The sequence below is a fragment of the Anguilla anguilla genome, chromosome 11 (genome assembly GCF_013347855.1).
Source record: "Anguilla anguilla isolate fAngAng1 chromosome 11, fAngAng1.pri, whole genome shotgun sequence".
Taxonomy (NCBI): Eukaryota; Metazoa; Chordata; class Actinopteri; order Anguilliformes; family Anguillidae; genus Anguilla; species Anguilla anguilla.
Genome location: NC_049211.1, coordinates 33,409,830 through 33,427,665, shown reverse-complemented (window position 1 = coordinate 33,427,665; position 17,836 = coordinate 33,409,830). Strand labels below are relative to the sequence as shown.

Sequence of the window (17,836 nt, the reverse complement as noted above, 5' to 3'; positions counted from 1 at the left end):
CTGATAACTTATACTCCAGCCCCCTGGGGTTGTGGGTGCTGGCACCCACAGATTTTAGACTTGAGAGATAAAGGGAGGGGCAGAAAATGATTTAATGAATTTATAGACAGTATATTGTACATCAATGCATATATTGTTTACAACTAACCATAAATTGCTGTTAGCACTCAATGCTCCTATTGGAAACGTGCATTCATGCATTTCTTTTTTTTATCTCTAGTGGTTTTACCTATCAAGTATTTTGCATCAAAGTGCAAAGAGCCCAAGCTTTAAAACAGTATGCAGATTATAGCACTGCACATTGAATGACCCATAAAAACAATTATTCCTGGCAATGTCATTTTTGGACGCCAGGGCCTAATTTCATGGCCACTGGGCTTTAAAGGTCGAAACACAACAGGAAAACTATATACCCTACAAAACGGATTCAATCTTTGACCAATGGCAGCAGCTGTAATAATGGAACCAAAAGAGCACGTTGGTCGAGGGATGGGAAAACCATAGCTGTCAGCTGAAAACCAGCTGCTTCATGCTGCTAAGAAAACAATTAGCTAAAGAAGCAGGTTAGCCCAAGCCTGCCGACAGCGAGCGCAGGACGTGTTTCAGGAAGAAGAAGCTTCTAGCGCCTGTCAACAAAAACACGCAGATGGGTACGGTCACCAATTTAGCAGGGAGCAGTCAAACAGAAGCCTCCGCCAGCCCATTCATTTGGACGCACAATTGCTGTGAGTTTTTATTTTTATAAATGCCAGGGAACCGGCCGCTTCCCGTCCAGCACTTGCCCTACCGGGGGCGGAGCGCCCAAATCTTACTCCTCGGCTCTGTGGGGGAGCGAGCCGTGTGGTCGGGAAGGAAAGGAAATTAAAACGATGCACCCAAGTTCACGCCTCCTCTGTGCTTCTTCAGAGCGGTGAGGCGGAAGCCGTCCCACACGAACCAAGTCATTTTTATACCAGACCGAACCGTTGCTCTCTCAGGAAACGAGCGGTTTATTTTCGGAATAAGAACATGCAGCTAATCTCTCCGAATGGGGACTGTGGACGGCCAGGGAGAGAGAGAAAACGAGTCTGATGGGATTAGAGTAGATTGACTGCAGACACGAAAATCGAATAAAAAAAAATAAAAAACTCATAACAGATTAAACGGATTCTGATAACCGACATTATTGCTGTCTCTTCACCACGATAATTAAAATTTGACAATTGTTAAAAGTGGTCCTTTATGTCTGCCGATCCTAATGCGGAAATAAAAGGGCCGCTCTTGAATTTTGTTTGATTAGCCTCGAGTCATGTCAGTGCACCATTGGCCGGTGCACTAACTCCCTCTTAATAGTAGGCTATATTCTTAAATAATGTATTAAGTATTTAAAACAGCATCTTATTCTAAAGTGTTACCGCTGGGTTTTGACCCACATATTGCATACAGCACAGTTATTAAAAGCATAACCAGAAGCCATATAAAGTGCTGACTAAAATGTACTATACGCAACAAATATATAATATATAAGGTATTCGGTGTTTATAAGTTATTAATAAGGTACTGTATTTATTTATTTACTCTTATGCACTTTAAACTGTATCCAGACTATGCACATATAGTCTGGCTGATACTTGATACAGCCAGGGGCAGAATAAGTTGGGTTTTGATCATGTACTGTTCGTGTCCAGCAGATTGTTGTAAAATGTTTTTTAAATTATTATTATTATGACTATTATGGAGATGCGATGATGCAAAAATATCTGAACAAAAGACAACAGATCTATCTGTCCATTGATAATAAGTTCATTCAGAAAATTTGAAAAATATGCTGTCATTATTTTTGCTGATAAATGTAACATTTTAAACAGAAAAGGCTACACTATGGCAACTTATTTAAAGTTGTGCGTTGACTGTGAATGGGAAGATTGATGAATGTTTGAATAGGCTAATATTGTTTTTGAATAAGTAATTGTGTAACTGTTTCCAGTGGCCCTGATGACTTGTTTCTAATCTGACTCAAAAAGAATCACACTTGTGAAACATACACAGAAGCATTTAAGGTATTTTTTAAACTTGTGTAAACACACACACACAAAAACACAGACCTACACACATTTTTACTTGCCTAAGCATGGACACACACGTGCATGCACACATACATGCTTGCCTAAGCCTGCACACACTTATATACAGTATAAACACACATACACACACACAACATACATACAGCATGTTGGATTGCGGGGATGAGTACGGTTCGGATCCTCCCGGTTTCGATTAGGCAATGCAAGGCTCCTAAACCCCCCCCCCCCCCCACCCACCCACCGTGAGGGAGAGCCGTGTTTCCCTGACAACCGTGAATGAAATCCCGGTTCCCGTGAGCAGTTGTTGGAGCCTGTACAATTCACACAACAGTAATGATGCGCTCATGCGGGGGTCAGCTTCCCCCCCTCCTAATATACCCCCCCCCTCCCCCAGCACTGAAGGGAGGCAGCGTGGGGGATTTCAGCCAACGTTTGGGGAGCAGCATGTTGGAGGAATGGCAAAGCTTGTCCTAGGTAAACACACATGAATCACCGCCTGGGATCTTAACAATCACAGCTTCAGCGAAAACACTCCAAACTTCAGCTGGCCTTTGGTGCACTGAACAAACGCTCTTATGAAAGGCAGTTTACACAGCTCGCATTTTACATCCCATCAATATACAGTATACACCTGGATATTAAAAACCTAATAGTCAAACTTGTGTCCAGGTCCCTATCCACTGTGCTGAACTGCCACTCCATAGCTGCGTATTTCACTGTAATGTTGGTATAGAATACTTTACCAAATCCAGGATTTGCAGCTGTGGCCACCTGGTGCCAAGTACTGTTTACCCCTCCGCTATCCCACAATTCCGTGTTGAGAGACCGTGTGATTTCCTGTTGGCGGATGTCTGTGCATTGATTACCGGGAGCGAGGCAGATATGCAGTCCAGGATGGTCCTGTTCTCCGTATTCAGCAACAACTTTGTACTTTCCATCAGTGCAAAGTAGACCAAGGTCATGTTCCAGACTGCTCCTGGAGAGCCCCACCAAGACCCAGCAATCACAGTCAGCAGGCAGAAGCTGAAGGCAGAGGACAGATTCACCTGTCTGGGCAGCGCTGTCTCTCTATCCCACTGCGCAAACGTCAATGATGAAGTGAATGCTTCAGACTCGCTAAGGCAAGTTCATGCTCCGGAAGACTTAGTCAAACAGTTTGGAAATGAAGGGGAGTGAGTATAAAAGCCATTTTCCTCTCTGTCCTCCTGTGTGCCAGTGAGGCATTGACCAGAAGTGTGCTAAAAAAAAAACTCAATAGGTCCCATCTCACTTGTCTTCACAAGCTCCTAAAAATGCACTGGCCAGACATAATCCTGATACTGAGGTCCTGGGGTCCTCATACTGCACATGCCAAGCATCTATACAATGCTGAGGCAAACTCAACTCGGATGGGCAGGCCATGTCTGTAGAATGTCTGATGAGCATCTACCCAAGCACATTTTCTATGGAAACTACAGACTGGAGCACAACACCAAGGCGGACAAAAAGCACTTTAAAGACACTGAAAAGGCATCTCTTAAAGACTTCCAAATAGACCCTGCTACATGGGAGCCACGTCCCCAAGATCATTCAGCCTGGAAAAGTGCAATTTTGAAGGTTGCCAGCAGTTATGAAAGCCAGTGCACAAGAGCAACACAAGGAAATGCATGCTCAAAGGAAAGCCTGTGCAACTGCAGCCTCCTCCTTACATCAACAGACCCTGCTGTCTTGCCCTCACTGCGCCCAAGTCTTCCAAGAAAGGATAGGCCATAACCACGCTATAACCATATGGGATAATGATGTAGATGGTCATCTTCAGAATTGAAGTATAAATGACATCCCACAATGCACCTGCCTGTTTGGCAGCGGCCCATTGGATAGAGTTCATTAAACATTTCCTTCAGACGTGGACTTCAGAGGATGTACAGAAAGTATGTGTGTGTTTTTGTGCACACACGTGTAAATGTATATGTGAGTGTAACTGTGCATGTGTGTGTGTCTGTGTATGTGTGGGCGTGTACTGTGTCCGTGAGTATGTACGTATGTGTGTGTGTGTGTGTGTGTGTGTACTGTGTGTATATAAGTGTGTTTGTGTATGTACTGTGTGTGCTGTGTGTGTACCTTATGTGTATGTGTTTTGTGTGCGTACAGTGCTTTAGGGTTTTGATGCAATTACCTCTATGGCACGCATTCTGCCATCCAGAGCGAAATATACGCGTCTCAATACTCAAAAAATGTATCCTCCTTTCCTCCACTGCCACCTGTCTCCTCTGTGCTCCAGAAATCAATCTTTTCATGCCCTCTTTCCCTCCAATGTCAAAGCAGCTTCAAACTCCGCCTCCTCCCGGTGAAGGATACATCAACGTATGCTGCCACAGAACCCTTTTCACATTTCTGTGTGACATCATCGTGCTCACACCCACAGAGACTGAAAGACCACCCCACAGAATCTGACACTATCCAAACTTTAGAATGCAGCAGAGAACATCTTACCATGAACCTCCCTATCAAGCAGAATATTTAGCTTAAATTTTATGTGTCTCAGTTGGTTATCATCACACAGCATCTTACCCGCAGGCCTGCGGTGGATAACAAAATGCCAGTTCACTTTCACGGCTCATATCCTGCAGACAAATTCAGCAATTTAAATCGGGGAAGCAGGTTTATTTATTTGCTTGTCCATGAACGTTGCTTAAACGAACATGACTCTAAACATAAATAAGCATGACAGCTACCATCATTTCAGTTTGTGAATATGCATGAATGGATTTATTCAACCAACCGTTTCCAAAGGAGTTTTTATTCCCAACAAATTAGATTTCAGATGTTACAGTGGGAAATAAATTGTTTTTTTTTTTCAGCAGTGAACACAGCCATAATAGGAACTCTGGGAAACAATAACTCTTCCAAAGATGAATTGACAAATTCATTTCACTAATTACCGAAATGTTTCTGAATTAGCCTATGCAAGTTGCAGTGAACAGGCAACAGAACTGTATAGCTTCAGTATATGAGCTTAATTAATGCCCTGTATGTTCAGACCTTAGGCACATCGGGATTCTGCAATTACAGTAAATTGTTATATGTTTGCTTATACGATCAGATGTTTTATATTATGTTGCTGATCACATATTGATTAGTGTCTCGACGCTAACCACAAAATCAGGTACATATTCGTGTACTGTATCTACAGCTACTTGTGCTTGAAATTTTAAGCTATTTTGCAGCTTTAAATCGGCTGACCATGTGTAAGATCTGTGATTGGTCATAATACAATTTGTGGGCTCGGCATCAGTCAGAGTTAAGATAGAGCTACTAGATCAATTTTCCACGCTGACTTTGATGACAAAGAAGCAGACAAGCTGTCTCAATTGTCTTCACGCCTCCTTGTTATCTCCTTTCCTCCACCCCCCTCCTTTGCTCCACACACTTGTGGGTAGGAGATGAGTGGTAGAGGGGGAGTGGAGGAAAAGAGGTGTGGAGTGAAAAGTTTTTGGACACATCCAAAATGTCCTCCTGTCATCTTTTCGTATTAGATTTCGCACTCCGACACAGTCTCTCTTTCACTCTCCCACTCTCAAACTTCTTTAATTAAATGAAATAATTTAAAAAATGTATTTCCTGTTTACTCGGGTGCCCTTTGTCTAATATTACATTTTGTCTAAAGACCTGAAACCATTCAGTGTGTGAAAAAAAATGCACTAATAAATGGAATCAGAAAGGGGCAAATGCTTTCCAAGGCACCGTGCATACCGTTAATGTGGGTTGTATTAACATCCATAAACACAGTATGATAATAACAAGCAGCTCCTGAAACACAGGCTAACATTCACATCAATAATTGAGCTGAGACATTAATATATCGTGACCCTAGACTGCATGACAAAGTAGGCCTAAGAAGCATGTTTGAAATTAATGGGACGGGATAGCACTAGCAACTAGAATAAATATTATGCAAATTGCTTTACAGCTGTGAAATATTAACTCATTATAGACGTGGCTATAAAAACCTATGTGTGAGCAATTCACATTCGAGGGACCATGGCTGCACTAGCGCTGCTGGAAGCCCTTGTAAGCGAAGCGATACACAGTTAGCGCGTTTTTAGCGACTGGGCAGATTTCCTTGCGCATGAGGATCAATGTCTCATGAGTCGACACAGTTTACCCAGAGCCATCCTGTCACAGCTAGCCAAACAACATATTTAACTTAGCTGGATGCAGTACTGCTGATGGGACCGAACAATAGTTTTGCTCGTCTGCACCTCTATCAACAGCATTTCAATCTAGCATTCTGAGAATTCTTTTTTACTCTCCTTTCTGTGACTATGTTTCCTTATATTTTACTGCCGTTACAACTGCTTTATTTAGTAGTGTTTTACTGCCATTTCCAAGCGATTTAAACTGTGAAATAAGATGTATGATGCCACCATATAAGGATGGGCGTTCAATGGGTTGAGTTGTAAAGCTTGTTCAAGAGCACACACACTTTAGTGATCGATAAATAAAACGTGCGTATGTTTGATTTACAAAACTTTAAAAAGATTTGCATACACAATGAATTTATGAATCATGAGTACGCACAACTTTTTAACTGGTCATACGATAACATTTAGGATGAAATCCACGTAGATTCTATGCATGAGGCCCAAGGGTTCTGTCTGCCCAGTCCCTCCAGATCAGCTCTCCACATGAAATTAGTCGAAGAAATCAAAGTGCATCTCACGCCAAGTTGAGATAAGATGATTAGAGTTCACAGCCTAGCATGGTTTGACTTTGCATGGTTTGGCATTGCATGGTTTGGCATTGCATGGTTTGGCATTGTGCGAATTGGTGTTGCATGATTTGGCGTGGCGTTGTTTTGCATGGTGGCCTCTGATTTGGTGTGACATGCTCCCAGTCACATCTGACCCCCGGTGTCACCTCCCGCCTCCATAGAAACCAATGGCCTGCGAACGCATGTACAGTCAGGGGGAACATGCCGGAAGGAATCCCCCCACATCTGCTGAGCCACGCCCTGCCTTTGACGCTCTGTCTGTACAGTCATTTCCCAGTTCGTGCAGCCATGAATCTCCACATCTGCTATGGGGGGGTCTCTTCGTCTTCTCGCGTTTTCTTTCTTCCCTTCTGTCTTTCTCTTTCTTCCCTCTCTCTCTCCGAGCGCGTTCGGTGGAACCCGAGGAATGGAGCGTGCTGCCCTGGACTCCCGCCGGGGTCCGCACGGAGCTTGTTGGGACTGGGATTGGTGCGTCCGGAATGAGAACGGGCTCCCCCCTCCGCAGTTGATGCAACAGTCTGGCGCTGCAGAGTTTTCCGAACAGGGAGGGGGCCTGTTTTTGTTTTCCAAAGCCATCTGGGAAATGATTCACCTGCATCTTCCACTAAATGACCCAGAGAATGCTCAAATTCCTCACAAGTGGAATATTAACCGCTGCTGTTTAGTGAACAACAACAACAACAACACACACACACACACACAGAGCCTCTATTCCTTAGTTTTTTATCATTGAAATGTGTGTATGTGCGCACGTCTTTGTGTGCATGTGTGCGCATGTGTGTGTGTGCATGAGTGCATGTGTGTGTGTGTGTGCGTGTGTGTAATTTTGTGTATGTGTGAGTGTACGGGGCTGTAGCTGTCCAAGGTCCTGTAGGCCTCCCTGGCTGTCGGAGGGAACAAGAGTATCTGAGAGTAGCCAAAGAGGAGGAGCCGCCCTTTCTCCCTCCCTCCCTCCCTCCCTCCCTCCCAGTACCTCAAACTCCATCATGTGTGATTAGTGTGACTCTGCCCTCTGAACATGGGCCTTTACATCTCTGAGGCATCCCTCTCTCGAGCGTTTGCTTCATAACTGCTACTGTGCCCCCCACCACCATCCCCACCCCAAGGCAATGATACAATCCCTGGGTCGGCCACTGGAACGAGCACATAATTACAAAGCGATGATGATGATGATGCACGTTATACACAGCTATTTACTGTGGTGAGTCATTCTCCCATGAAAGCATAACTGTTTTCTTTTGAAAAATTGATTGATGATGGTATAGGAAGACCCAGAAGCATGCAGCTAAACCCAACACTTAGCAGTGGTGTATTTGCTGTGTTAGGATCACTTGGTTAATCATGCCATGGGGAGAAGGGAGAAAGAGCGTCTTTAGGGACCGAGCGGATACGTTTGCGGTGATTGGCTGACGTTTGCACATAACCCTGCAGGCAGCATGCCTCTTATGGGACTGCTGGTGTGTTTCATTATGCAAATCAACATGAACAGGCATGTACACTCAATATGCAAACAGTTGGCATTCATGCTCTGATACTCCTGGGATACACACAAAACTGAAGGTCTTTTGCATGTTTCATGAATCCCACATTTGTTTTTCATAGGAATAAAATAAATCCACTCCTCAGATACCCCTTAAAACCTTGGCTTCCGACACTCGTGGCCATCCCACATAGAGCAGAGGAGTGCTGAAATTCTGTATAAAAACGCAAAAGTTTGATACAAAACCAAAACAAGGCAGGGGGATTAGAACAATAGCTCATTTACCAATTTTCTATGTGTATGCAGTTTGTGACATGCATTTGAGAATTGCAATTTCTACATGAAACACACCAAAAAGCAAAAGAGAAATCTCGCATTTCCAAGATCTCAAGATCCAAAAGGTAGTATAATTAGATAATTGTTCATTCAGATGAAACACATGAAATACAGAGTAATATAGCCTTTGTCTTTGACCCCACCCTCTGTGGTGTCACCATGGAAACCCGTCCAGGCCTTCTACTGATACTCAGGATGCCAGCATAGTTAGGGTTCACCTTGCCAGCATAGTTAGGGTTCACCTTGCCAGGTGAAGCCTGCCAATAAAAGCGTGCCACACTCGAAGGTTTGGTTGATCTAAAATCTTTAATAAAGCACATCTCTACTTCCATTCAAACCAAGGTTTTACCTGCTTCTGCTGCTGCTTCTTCCCAAACCTGAAGCAGCGAGCGTTCTGACAGTCACTATGTCAACAATGGGCGGAGCCAGGACTGGCCAGAGGGAGAAGAATTCAGCTGCTTTTCTGAAGGAAGCACTAATTTTAAAATACCAATCGTTTCACAGGCACACCAGAGAATCACATCGATGACCAAGCAGCTATCTAATTGTGGAAGTAATGGTGCAGAAAATGCTCACATCTCTGCATCAACCGCAAAATGGCTGTACGGTCCCATGAGAATGCAACCTGGAGAGGCTCTGATTGTGCACGTGACCATCGACAGACACACAGGGAAGCAACTAAATGTTCTGTCCATATCCAGGGACTAGAAAACGTTATAGTTTGTTTAGTCATTCCATGGTGCTCCTTGCGGATAATGAGGATTTGGGAGAGGCGGTGATTACCCAAAGCAGATGGTGTGAATTAGGGAAATCTAGCTACTGTATTCACTGATATACAAGGTCTTCAGCATAGCAGGGAGTATCATAACAGCAGTCAGAGCCCAGAGACATGCATGAATAACCACAGAACTTAAAAAGATAAAGGATAAAATCAGCATTTTGAAGTTGCTTTTAGACATCGTGTGGTTTAAAAAAAATAAGAATATTTCTTTTAACACTGTTAGAACAACAGCTGCATGTCCTGCATAAAAAGCTGCATAAAAATGTAATGTGTCCTTGATTTAGTGGTAGTAGTCATAGTAGTAGTGGTGGTAATAATAATAATAATAATAATGATAATAATAATTCTCACAGGCAGTGGAATGTACAAATAATATAGAAATAATGAGTTGACAAAAAGGTTAAAATTACAGATAAACTGGGGTAAAATATACAGTGATAAACAGGCAACATAAAATATTAAAAAAAATAAAACCTTTAGAAGTCAAACAGAAATGAAATTTGTAATAAGCTGTAAAAACAAGCAAGACTATTTTCACATGCATGACCTCTATGGTGAGTTCCCACACAAAACTCTCTGCTCTCATCCTCTGTACAGTACCCGCTCAGAGCCAGCAGGGTGCGCACATTGTCGTGGCGCAGGCTGGTTTTTACGTCCGCGGCCGATGCTGCGTTTCTTGCACAGTTGTTTCTTTTGTGGAGATAGCAGCTGCGCTAGCTCCCCTGCTCATTCCTCAGCCTGGCTGAAAGCGGGAGCTCCGTCAGAGGGCCTCCTAAACTCTTAACCTCACGCAAGGACGCCGCGTTTCCCCCGCAGAGGGTCCCTTTCATGGCCCTTCGGTAGACCAGGCCTCAAAATGGCAGTGAGTCTCCCCCTCCTCCCCACCCCCCCTCTTGCCCCCGATCAGGGGTGATTAAAAATAAGCGACTGAAACGATTTCATTCTTTAAATAGTTTTCAGGGAAATGCAAAAATGTGATCTCCGTGTAAACTCACAGAACCGGGCATGCGACACATTTTAACTCAAGTGTGAACACGCGACCACATATGTATGGAATATACAAAAACCCCGCTTGCCAAGTGTATCAGGCGTGAGTGTAAGTGCAGGGTACGGCTGGAAGGTCATCTCAAGGCCAGCGCGTTGGGGGCACACACCTTTTGGCACTCACCCTGTGATGCGGTGTACGGGAAAATCCGTTTTCAGTTGGCGGAAATAATCCCAAAACAGCCGAAGGTCCTGCAAATGAAGAAAACAGGAAGAGTGAGACTCCTTAACTTCACTGAATCAGGGCAATGCCCTGGATTCTATCAAAAACTGTCCTGCACTTATTTTATGAACTTGTCCCCATTTTTTTCTCCCAAATTTAGAACGCTTGCTCGTGCTCACACTGAAACGCTATCCACAGCCTGTGTGGTCCATTTAGGAAGGAGCAGACAACACACGGAGCTCAACAGACAGACTTGTAGGTGCTTGACTGACTGATAGGGGGTGCTGGTGAGCTTTGAGAGCAGTCCTCTCAGCCGACTGAAAGCCTGCCTTTCCTGAGGGGGGGGGGGGGGGCGGGGGGGGATTTCTGGCCATAGTTGGCACTGGCACTAGAACTGACACTGCCACTGGTGCTGGCAACGGAACTGCCACTGGTGCTGGCATGGTCCAAATTTGATACCAGATGGTGGAACCCATTCATGCACTAGGATGATAAGCCACATAGCAGGCTGATAAATGGGAATCTTTTATCTATCTACTACGCAGGATTTTTAGCCTGAAGCTATTATAAAATGTTCATTCATATCTGTGATGCACTGGCAGTCTCTGTCACCAAATCGCAGCTCCTCTGCCTATATTTCTTCTTCTAAAATGTTTTGGGACATTTCTGAGCATGACACTCTTTTCTTTGTGGGGAGAGGAGTCAACCTTGGAACTGGAATCTCCTCAATGACAACAGCTGAAGTTCACAAAGGCGATGAGAAGCGTAGTGTGTTGGCATGTTTTCTGCAAGTATCATGACCTCTAGCTATTTGTCTAGCTATGTCAGGTAGCTGGAGTGCCGAAGTCAGGTACTTGGGGTGAGTGGGCGGGGTTGAAGATGGAGGAGGAGTCTTTTTTGATTGTAAAAACAGGACCACAGCGAGACTAAAAACATCCTGCATAGTACGCCTTTAAGTATAATCCAGGGTTTTGCCTGGATTTAATCAACATTTATCCCTCACTCTGATAAGGTGAGAGTGCTTCTGAAGTACTTTATCGCATATAAGAAAACATCAGTTTTTAAAAGTTCAGAACTGACAAAAATAAACTTCAAACGTCAAACTGTGTTTGTGAAGAAAAAAACAAACATTTTTGATTTATTTTTATTCACGACATAAGAACATACATTTTTTGAGTCCATTACAAAGTGTGCATCTTTCAAATCTGACAGCCCTGTGAAATAGTCAAGGATGCTTAAACACTTCTTGTTCTTTTGACTGCTTGTTTAGAGCACAGAAGTACAGTTGTGCTTTGGTTGGGTTCTGTGTCTCGAGCAGTGGCCCAGGACTGTGGTTTTTCAGGGCTGTGGTCCATGACTGTGGTTCTTCAGGGCTGTGGTCCATGACTGTGGTTCTTCAGGGCTGTGGTCCATGACTGTGGTTCTTCAGGGCTGTGATCCAGGACTGTGGTTCTTCAGGGCTGTGATCCAGGACTGTGGTTTTTCAGGGCTGTGGTCCATGACTGTGGTTCTTCAGGGCTGTGGTCCAGGACTGTGGTTCTTCAGGGCTGTGGTCCAGGACTGTGGTTCTTCGGGGCTGAGGGGTATGCTGGCTTTAGCTTCTCCCTTAGAATCAGCAATTTCACCTGAGAAACCAGGTCAGGTGAGTTGCAGCACAGATGCAGAGCTTGAACAGTGCGATCTCTTCGGCCTCTTGACAAAATGGTGAGGCTGAAATCTTGGAGCTCAGTAACTGTAATAAACAATTTTACTGATAAATCAAATGCTGAATAATGAAAACCAGCAGACCCCACAACTCTAGGACTAGCGCTGAATATAGACACAAGGCTTTTTCATTAAGCTGTGTCAACTTTTCAGCTTTATGGTTTTTTTTAAATCTCTATAAATGTGATGCGCAAAATCAACCTTTTCCTCATTACAGCATTTGTCACAACTTTCATCCTGTTGCCAATGAATCCCATTAAAAAAAACAAAAAACTTTTTTCTATTAGTGCTAAGCATAGGAAGATAATAAAATGTCCGTTTAAATTCATTTGGGTGTAGTGATTAAGCTAATAATATAAAACTTAAGGAAAACTTTTGCCTCTGTGATCCATGCCAGTTTAACTGATTTTAGGCAGTCCATCATAAAAAAATAATGAACTCATTGAAACAGAGTAACACTATAGGTAGTTTCAGAAAATGCCACAAAAAAGCTAAAAGCACTAACAAAGTACATATATACAAGCGAAAACCACAGTTACTGAGCAATTCAGGGTTAAATATACAAATCCAGGAGGACAAAATGCGAGACCTAATTATAACTAATTGTTCGCTAGTTTACGTGCTAGTTCATTACATTGAACGTGTAAATTTGTTACATATAAACTTGGTTGCAGCACAGCTCAAAGTGTGTAATCCACACTGGTGTGGAGTTGAATCAGGCTCATGTACGCCTAATAAACAAACACCAAAACGACATACTGCAAAGGATGAACCCTGAACACAAACTCCAGAAATCTAACATTTCACACTTTTTTTGGTCTAATTCCAGATTTTTGAATCCCAGAAATGTGTCGTGTAACAATAAGATAGTGTTTGCATGGGCTACAGTACAGTTGAGGCCAAAAGTTTACGTACGCCTAGGCTAAAGATATTCAAACTCAGCTTTTCACAACTCTGCTCATTTCATGTTACCACACTGTAGGCTTTGAGCTGTGCGCTTCTCGCCTCTGGTGACAAAAATAACGAATTAAGTAGCCGCGCCCGGTGCATCTGTGTGCTATGCCATTGACTGTGCACATGAGGTCTGGAACATTCCAGAAAAATAGAGCCGCAAAATGTGTTTTGTAAATGTAAAGACCATTCATATTTAACTGTAATGGACTGCTACTGAATACTGTTAATGCTTTCAAATACTGTGTGGCACATTTGGCAGCCATTTACAATGTTGGTAACATACAATTAAAACCATTGGGCCAACAGCAAGTGTGTAATTACGTAATCAATGCTTAATAAATGATTAATGATTGTGCATAAAACTGTTGATGGCTAGTCAACATTAATAAATGTTAGCAAACACACAATTAAGGTTGGCCAGATTGAGAAAACTTCGCACAAGATCACAACACACCCAGATGAGACAAGGGAATAAATATTAATAAAGCGTGGAAACCCTATCCAATGTTACGAGCTTAATGTATCCATCAGGAAACTCTGGCCTTCATGCTAATCAAGGTTGAATAAAAAATCAAATCAAGCAAAATAAAGGAAATATTATTCAGTCTATAATGCTTTTGTAAATAATTTCTTAAACATTTGAAAAAGTCAGACAATGAAGTACAATTCATACATTATCAACTATTAATAGATACAGAGAGACAGAGAGGTTGTCATGCAAAGCAAACAGGGGAAAGGCAGAGACCAGCCGTCACTGGAGTTACCCGCCCGTGCTCCAGTTTCCATGGTGTCCATGACCCCCTTATTTGTTCATATACAAACCCCCCCCCCCCCCCCCCCCCCCCCCCCCCCCCCCGCCCCCACGATCATCTCTCCCCCATGTTCATTTTTACGACCAGCGTGTTTCTTTACACTTGTTATATTCTTTCTATTGCGGAAACTTCCGTACACTTTTCTTTCTTCTTTGTGAAGAGCTCAGCACACCAGTTTTGCATAACATATTGTTATTGTAGGACAGCAGGTTTTACACGTCTTTCTTTGTACACTGCATTTCCATTCAGTTTATTCATTCATTTCATTCGTCGGACTCTCTTATCCAGAAAGAGAACACAAGTATATCCATCGGCATTTTATGAGAAATAGTGGCAGGCATGGCTTATAACAATTCTCAGACCAATGAGTTTAAGCTCTAAATTTAAGTTAATTATGCTAACCATAATACAAATTGTGAATAATGAATATAGAATGCTTATCAAGCTACACAACAATAAAAACTATTAATACAAACGGGCAATATGATAAATAACAAGTCATTACAAAACTGGAAAATCATTTAAAAATGCAATAACTTGAATTAATTACATAAGTTAGGAGTGTCAGGGGTGGGGAGGGGAGCCAAGATGCAGACCGAAGAGGAGTGTGTTTGTGTGTGAGTGTGTGTGTGTGTGTGTGTGTAGGTGCGTGCGTGTGTGTGTGAGTGTGTGTGTGTGTGTAGGTGTATGTGTGTGTGTGTGTGTGTGCGTGCATGTGTGTTTGTGTATGAGTGTGTGTGTGTGTGTGTGCGCGTGCGTGTGTGTGTGTGTGAGTGTGCGAGTGCTCCAAATGTTCCAAAAAGAGAGTGTCATGGTACCTTGCTTTCAAAAATGTATCTGTGCCATCACACTTCATATCATCTTTTATTCATTGTGTTAACTCCCTACCCATTGGCAACCTGCCTGAGGTCAGTCCACATTTATATTTATTGATCTAATGCTGAAAGGTCTTAGTCCTGCGCAAAACAAAATTATCTTTTTTTCATAACCGCATCTTCTCCACTCTTCCGGAAGCCACCGCGGTGGAGGACTGTTCATCTTACACAGGCGCTCGACAGGCCAAGAGAAGTGTGACTGGTTCGGATTTGTTCCGTATGGAGAACCACTGTGCTACAACTTTAACTTGTCTCTTAAATTTCAAAGTAAAAATAAAAAAACAGTCTGGTTCCCCTCAAAGAATTTGACATACAGTGCTGCGAAAAAGTATTTGCCCCCTTCCTGATTTCCTCTATTATTGCATATTTGTCACACTGAATGGTTTCAGACGTTTAGAAAAAATGTAATATTTAAGGGAACCTGAGTGACTCAAACCACATTTTTTAAATGATTATTTCATTGATTTAATGAAATGTTATCAAACACCCATATCACCCATGTGAAAAAATAATTGCCCCTTAAATTTAATAACTACTTGCACCACCTTTAGAGGCAATAACTGCAATCAAACACTTCCTATAATTTGATATCAGTCTTTCACATCACTGTGGAGAAACTTCAGCCCACTCTTCTTTGCAGAAGTTCTTTAATTTAGACAAATTGGTGAGCTTTCGAGCATGAACTGCTTGTTTCAGGTCCTGCCACAGCATCTCTACTGGGTTCAAGTCAGGACTTTGTGTAAGCTACTCCAAAACTTTGTTTATTTTCAGCTATTCAGATGTGGACTTGCTTTTGTTTTTTTTTTCTCTGAATTGTATGATTCATTGTATGTATGTACCATAAGTGTCTTTGAGACCATGAAAAGCGCTATATAAAATAAATGTATTATTATTATTATTATTTTGGATCATTGTCTTGCTATATATAATGAAAGGTGACCGGGCATTCTCCTTAAGAGGTTTCTGCTACAGAACAGAATTCATGGCTCCTTCAATAATGGCAAGTCGTCCAAGTCCCGAGGCAAACCATCCCCACACCATCACACTACCATCACCATGTTTGACTGCTGGTAGTTGGTTCTTACTGTGAAATGCTGGATTTGCTTTAAGCCAGACAAAACGGGACCCATGTCATACAAAAAGTTCAATTTAGACTCAGCTGTCCATAGAACATAATCCCAAAAGGCTTGGGGATCATCCTGGTGCTTTTTTTTTTTTTTTTTTTGCAAATGTGAGATGAGCGTTGATTTTCTCTTGGTTAGCAGTGGTTTCCGCCTTGTTTCTCCCATGAATCCCTTTTTTCCCCACCCAGTCTCCTTATTGTGGAGTCAAGAATGCTGAACTTAGCTGAAATTGAGAGATGCCTGCAGTTCTTTGGATGTTCTGGGATTTTCTGTGACTTCCTGGAAGAGTTATCACTGCGCCCTTGGAGAAGTTTTGGCAGGTTGGTCTCTCCTGGGAAGATTTATCACTGTTTCAAGTGTTCTCCATTTGGAGATAATGGCTCTCACTGTGGTTCAGTGGACCCCCAGAGTCTTGGAAATGGCTTTGCAACACTTTCCAGACTGATGTATTTCAACATCTTTTTTTATCATCTCTTCAATTTCCATTGATCATGGCGTAGTGTGCTCGTAGAATCTAAAGTAGTAAGGTTCAACATGAGTGTGGATCAGATTCAACAGGGATGGCTGCAATCAAGCCTGACGGTGTTCAGTCAGCTGAATCTAATTATCAATTCAATTTGGTTGACTGAGTAACGAAGGGGGCAATTACTTTTTCCACATGGGTGATATAGGTGTTTGATAACTTTTTTCATTAAATAAATGAAATAACAATTTAAAATGTGTTTTGTGTTCACACAGTTTCCCTTTACATAATATTATATTTTCTCTAAGGATATGAAACCATTCAGTGTGACAAATATGCAGTAATAGATGAGATCAGGTAGAGGGGGGAGTACTTTTTCGCGGCACTGTAAGTACGGGGCATGCCCGCGAAGCCATAACTCGGCAGATGGCAGACCTGCCGTCCCAGTCTGGCCATTGGAGCTCTGGCCATTTAGACGGATCACATACCCACTGACACGTGGGAAGGGAGAAGGGATCTGGCAGGCCGGTTCCATCAGAAGGAGTGAGTTTACTTAAATTTACTTAAAAGGTTTTGTCTTGAGCAGACAAACTATTGAAGTGCTCCGACCAAGTCTCTTTCTAAGACATTATTATATTTAACAAGCCTTTTAGACAATTTAATGTTCTACAAGCTAGTTAAATATTTAATTTAACTAGTTAAATATTTAGTTTAAATTGTTTCAATAGCATTTTGTTCTATTTAACAAGCTTGTTGAATAGCACAAAATGCTACAGAAACTCAGCAGCTCTTCAGGGGTTTTCTGCCACCATTTTGTGCTCAATGTTTGAAGACACTGACATTGGTCTATACAATTAGTAGATTGCCTCACCCCTCCTATAAAATTATAGCAGGAGCAGGAGCATAGGTAGCAAACTAAGACTAGCAGAGTTACTGACATCAGGCCACGGCCTCCATGCACCAGCCACTGTTGTCTGAACAAGATGAGTAATAAATCGCGAAAGATAGCCCAGTCAGTGACTAGGTCCAGCCCCGCTCAAGTTGAATGACAGAATGTCTTAACCATTTTAAAAAAGTGTAATTATGAAATGAATAATGGATTTCATAAATAAAAATGGCATTTGGAAATAAGTCGTTCGGGAAAGTATCATTACAGCGCAGGGGCTCCAGGGCCCTGTTCCTTCCCATAGGGGCCATGAGTTTGGGCTAGTGTTCTTTTATTCCCAACCCTCATGCCCTCATTTTAGACCCTCCCCGAACCGCACAGAACTATGGGCTGTAACA

The 17,836-nt window shown here is 42.6% G+C and overlaps 1 protein-coding gene across 6 annotated transcripts in view; it reads right to left on the bottom strand.

Annotated features, from left to right (window-relative positions):
* The window catches only part of dlgap4a (discs, large (Drosophila) homolog-associated protein 4a), a 152,442-nt gene that overhangs the window by 98,669 nt on the left and 35,937 nt on the right, over window positions 1-17,836 (bottom strand). For 5 of the 6 annotated variants that reach the window (XM_035383190.1, XM_035383194.1, XM_035383193.1 and 2 more), the window contains exon 2: window positions 10,582-10,649. The gene's annotated coding sequence lies outside the window, so the exon portion shown is untranslated. Of the gene's footprint in view, window positions 1-10,567; window positions 10,650-17,836 lie in introns of all 6 variants that reach the window. The other variant, XM_035383191.1, reaches the window with a different exon arrangement.